This window comes from Acipenser ruthenus, unplaced genomic scaffold, assembly GCF_902713425.1.
Source record: "Acipenser ruthenus unplaced genomic scaffold, fAciRut3.2 maternal haplotype, whole genome shotgun sequence".
Taxonomy (NCBI): domain Eukaryota; kingdom Metazoa; phylum Chordata; class Actinopteri; order Acipenseriformes; family Acipenseridae; genus Acipenser; species Acipenser ruthenus.
Genome location: NW_026708782.1, coordinates 6,513 through 11,440, shown reverse-complemented (window position 1 = coordinate 11,440; position 4,928 = coordinate 6,513). Strand labels below are relative to the sequence as shown.

The 4,928-nt window shown below is 51.0% G+C and overlaps 2 non-coding genes across 2 annotated transcripts; both read left to right on the top strand.

Moving 5' to 3' along the window:
- On the top strand, positions 1 to 191 carry LOC131736045 (U2 spliceosomal RNA). The gene has a single exon (XR_009327869.1). It is a non-coding gene; the product is annotated as a U2 spliceosomal RNA (small nuclear RNA).
- Positions 192 to 4,276: 4,085 nt separating this feature from the next.
- On the top strand, positions 4,277 to 4,467 carry LOC131736052 (U2 spliceosomal RNA). Its single transcript, XR_009327871.1, has one exon. It is a non-coding gene; the product is annotated as a U2 spliceosomal RNA (small nuclear RNA).
- The last annotated feature ends 461 nt before the right edge of the window (positions 4,468 to 4,928 follow it).

The window sequence follows — 4,928 nt, the reverse complement described above, 5'->3', positions numbered from 1 at the left end:
ATCGCTTCTCGGCCTTTTGGCTAAGATCAAGTGTAGTATCTGTTCTTATCAGTTTAATATCTGATACGTCCCCTATCAGGGGACCATATATTAAATTGATTTTTGGAATCGGGAGATGGAACAGGGGCTTGCTCCGTCCACTCCACGCATCGGCCCGGTATTGCAGTACCTCCGGGAACGGTGCACACCTTTCTCTAACGTTGGTCAAAGTCAGATCTGGATCTCTCCTGTGAGCATTTTGTCTACCCCTGCTGGAGGGAGAGTGCCAGTGTTGATGCAAGTTTTCCCGCCGTTTTATTCTTTTTTTTCTTTCTCTCTTTCTTTCTCTCTTTCCTTTCTCTCTTTCTTTCTTGCTGTCTTTCTTTCTTTTATTCACATGTGATGATGATGTAGACAGCAGCAGTTTGTTTCCTGGAGCATGCAGCTACCAGACAAGTGTGGTGGAACATGTCCTATGCCAGGTCCTTCTTAGCCAGCCATATACTCTGGCTTCTCTTCAGTTCGAATAAATCTTTCTAAGACTAAGGCTTAGAGGGTAGTGGCATTGCCCGCTCCCTCCGAGGGTCTGTGAGAGGTTTGTTCGGGTGAGGAGGAACAGAATTTTTTTATTTTTGACTGGCTTTCTTCAGCTCGGCAACTTTTTGGAAGACTATGCTCAGTCTGGTTTTGCTTGCCCAATCCAGGCCGAGGGTCTTTCAAGATTTTGTTGACTGTTGAGAGCAGTTTTTTCTTTTTCAGGCGGTTCCCGTTTTTTCTTTTTCAGGCGGTTCGGCTTTTCCAGACCTTCCTGGAGTTAGAGAGAAGGAGGACCTACCATCCAGACGACCTTTGAGGACCCTTTGATGACCTAGACGACCTCATCCCCAGCCTTGATTGTAATCGAGATCCAGACCGAGAGAGCAGCAGGCGCCCAGCAGAGGGCGCCATCTGGGAGGAGCAGAGGGCGGCCCCGGACCCCGAGGAGGCGTCACAGCCACGATTCTTCCTACGTGGTCTCGGTGCAAGCAGCGCCCCCTACTCCGCCAGGGAAGGAAACCGTTCACCTGGGGAGGGGGTCCCTCTTGCGAGGCGACCATCTCCTCAGGGACTAAAGTAATAGTTCCTTCACTGCCCAGATTTGCTGCTTACGTTGTCTCTTTTCCGTAGAGAGAGACAACCCGGACGTCCAGAGGCTTCTCCCACCCCAATCGGAGGAGCCAGCTGAAGGATGGCGTTCCGGCCAACCCAGGAAACCAGGAGGCACAATGCGGTGCGCTTCACAAGAAACAAGCAAGATGAAACGGAACCAGGACTGACGAGACTGGAGTTCAGCCGGACCATTCTTCAGAGGGGTATGGGTTTTTCCCTTCTGACTTGAATTGTTTGGTGAAATTGCCAGGGCTTAAGGAAGTGTTTGAGGTCAGTTTAGGAACCCCCAAAAGTTACAAGAAATGTGGTCCTTTGGGGGAGAATAAATATCTCGCTCCATACAAAGAATTTTGTGTGGATGCACTGACAGACAGAGAAATGAAAGTTGTTACTGTCCAATTTTTCAATGAGGCTGTTAGCGACTATGATATTACAACATGGCTTAACCGCTATGGGAGGGTGTCATCAGAAGGGAGGAAAATTACAGATGAAGATGGGGTTTGGACAGGAGCCAGAAAGTGGCTGGTACGCCTTAATGTTGATCCATCGGGCATTGGAGGCGTCCGCCACATTCCAAACTCCATAGTGTTAGGGCCCAACAGAGGGCTGGTATTCTATAATGGGATGCCAAACTCTGCAGGAAATGTGGGGAATTAGGACACCTGACGGCCGCGTGTACTGTAGTCAAGTGCAGGAACTGCGGCGCCCCCACGAGACCAGCCACTGCAGAGAAGAGAGGCAGTGCAATTTGTGTGGAAAGAAGGGGCACCTGTTTAAGGACTGCCCCTCTCCTATGCCAACATGGCCAGAGCCAGCAAGGCAAACACGAACAAGCCTAGGCCTGAGCAGGAAGAGGGAGCAAGTAACAAAGATCAGTCCACATCACCACAACAGTATCCAAGACCCAGACTCCAGCACCACCATCATCACCAGCACCCCCTCACCCCCCCGCCCCCGAGACATGTCCCGTTTTACGAGGACCCCTTCCCCCAGCCCAGAGAGAGAGTACAACAGCCACTCCACTAGCTCCTCCAGTAGCTCCTCTGATGCAGAACACGAGTCAGGGAGGGAGCCCGGACCCAGCAGCGGCCCCCCCCTGAGTAGGGCCCTCTCAGCGCCAGCACTCCCCCTCGGCTCTCGTTATGACGCCATAAGGATTGAGTCCGGGGGGAGGAAAGCAAAAGCGACAGTGAAAGTGAGAGTGAGAAGGAGGGGAAGGGAGTGAAGAACCAGCAGAGGGTGGGGAAAAGAAAGGGTAGAGATGAGGGGGGGAAGAAGAAAGAAGATCAGGATCAAAGACAGCAAGTTGCAGGTGGCCCCATAGATCCAAAACCAGCTAATGTCCACACAAAGTCCCCAGTCTTGCCCTCGCAGGCAGAGACGGAGGCGAGTGGGACGGCTACACTGCCGCCTAGTGGGCAGGTAGCAGCCAGCAGGGCATCCCCAGCCAGCCTTCCCAGTCGTTGGCACAAACCCTAGCACACCTCGCAGAAGAGGTGTTCACTAATGCACCGAGGGGAGAGGTCGGGGTCAACACCTTCCCTGACCAGCAGTACCTCTGTAGCAATGACCCTCTTCAAGCGAAGGGCCTCCCTTCAAAGCATCCTTGACCCCCCTCCCTTGTATGGGCAAAACCAGGGGCCCCCTAGAGGTCCTCCTAGATACAGCACTGGAGGACATGGGAATACCCCTGGACGCGGTAAGCCAGAAGTCTGCTAACAGCTCCAATTCAACAGACGGTAACAGCCAAAGAATGCTGTCTGTCATAACCCCCCCCCCAGGACAAAGCTGACCCACACGTTCGAGGGCCCTGAGCAAGTTCCACCAGACTTACCTTGTGGGGAGTTGAATAGCCCCAACAACTCCACGTACTGTGCATATAAAGACGGTGCCTTCTTGGACGAGGCAGCAGTGAGTACCTTCTCAGGGTGATGGGAGTTGCAAATAAGCCCAAGCCCCTCGAAGCAAGCGTAGAGCTAAGAGTAGGAAGAGTGTCCCGACCTCCAATCATAGTCGCTATGGGGTGGACGCAGCGACTCCTTTTCTTGTTAGCTACCCTGATGGCCCTGATATGTGTGTCTGTTAATGTCAGGAGCATCAGGGAGACACAAAAAAGATTTGATGTACTAAACTATCTAGCTAACTTGAAAGCAGATCTCATCTTTCTGCAGGAGTGTGGTATTTCGTCGAGCCCTGATTATAGGGACCTGAAGGAGAGTTGGACCCTGGGGGGACTCCTTCTGGTCGGGCTCCAACATAGCCAGAGCCGACGGAGTAGGTATCCTGTTTAAAAACCCATTTATTACCTCCCGCAGCAGCAGGGAGGTAGAACCTGGTAGAATTCTGAGCGTGGATGTGACATACAACAACACTCCCCTCAGACTGGTCAATGTCTACGCACCCACTAACCAAAACGAAAGAGTTCAATTTTTTCCACAGCTGCGTCCACTCCTGCTGGGGAACGTACCCGTCATCGTGTCAGGTGACTTCAATTGTGCTCTGAGGGACGTAGACCGGAGCAGGCCACGCAACGACGTGGACGGTGCACACCTTTCTCTAACGTTGGTCAAAGTCAGATCTGGATCTCTCCTGTGAGCATTTTGTCTACCCTGCTGGAGGGAGAGTGCCAGTGTTGATGCAAGTTTTCCCGCCGTTTTACTTCTTTTTTTTTCTTTCTCTCTTTCTTTCTTTCTCTCTTTCTTTCTCTCTTTCTCTCTTTCTTTCTCTCTTTCTTTCTTGCTGTCTTCTTTCTTTTATTCACATGTGGTGATGATGTAGACAGCAGCAGGTTGTTTCCTGGGAGCATGCAGCTAACCAGACAAGTGTGGTGGAACATGTCCCTATGCAGGACCTTCTTAGCAAGCCAGCCAGCCAGCGAGGCACAGTTGTAGTTACCCAAGGCACCTTGCACAGCATAGCAGCTTGGCATGACTATTTGTAAGACGCACTCCGCCAGTTTATGTTTTGTTTTGGTGTTATGTGTGGTGTTTTTGCTTTGTTTTGTTTCCTCCTGCTTAAATTGCACATTTCCCCTCTGGAAGCAGCAGCCCGTTTTTTGGGGGTCTGCTTGTGCTTGGAATTTTGCACCCACCTTTGAATCGCCCTGTGCCGTCCGGGCTGGGGGGCCCCGGGCAAGGGCCAAGTCGCCATCGCTTCTCGGCCTTTTGGCTAAGATCAAGTGTAGTATCTGTTCTTATCAGTTTAATATCTGATACGTCCCCTATCAGGGGACCATATATTAAATTGATTTTTGGAATCGGGAGATGGAACAGGGGCTTGCTCCGTCCACTCCACGCATCGGCCCGGTATTGCAGTACCTTCGGGAACGGTGCACACCTTTCTCTAACGTTGGTCAAAGTCAGATCTGGATCTCTCCTGTGAGCATTTTGTCTACCCCTGCTGGAGGGAGAGTGCCAGTGTTGATGCAAGTTTTCCCGCCGTTTTACTTCTTTTTTTTCTTTCTCTCTTTCTTTCTTTCTCTTTCTTTCTCTCTTTCTTTCTTGCTGTCTTCTTTCTTTTATTCACATGTGATGATGATGTAGACAGCAGCAGTTTGTTTCCTGGGAGCATGCAGCTAACCAGACAAGTGTGGTGGAACATGTCCCTATGCCAGGTCCTTCTTAGCCAGCCATATACTCTGGCTTCTCTTCAGTTCGAATAAATCTTTCTAAGACTAAGGCTTAGAGGGTAGTGGCATTGCCCGCTCCCTCCGAGGGTCTGTGAGAGTTTGTTCGGGTGAGGAGGAACAGAATTTTTTTTATTTTTGACTGGCTTTCTCAGCTCGGCAACTTTTTGGAAGA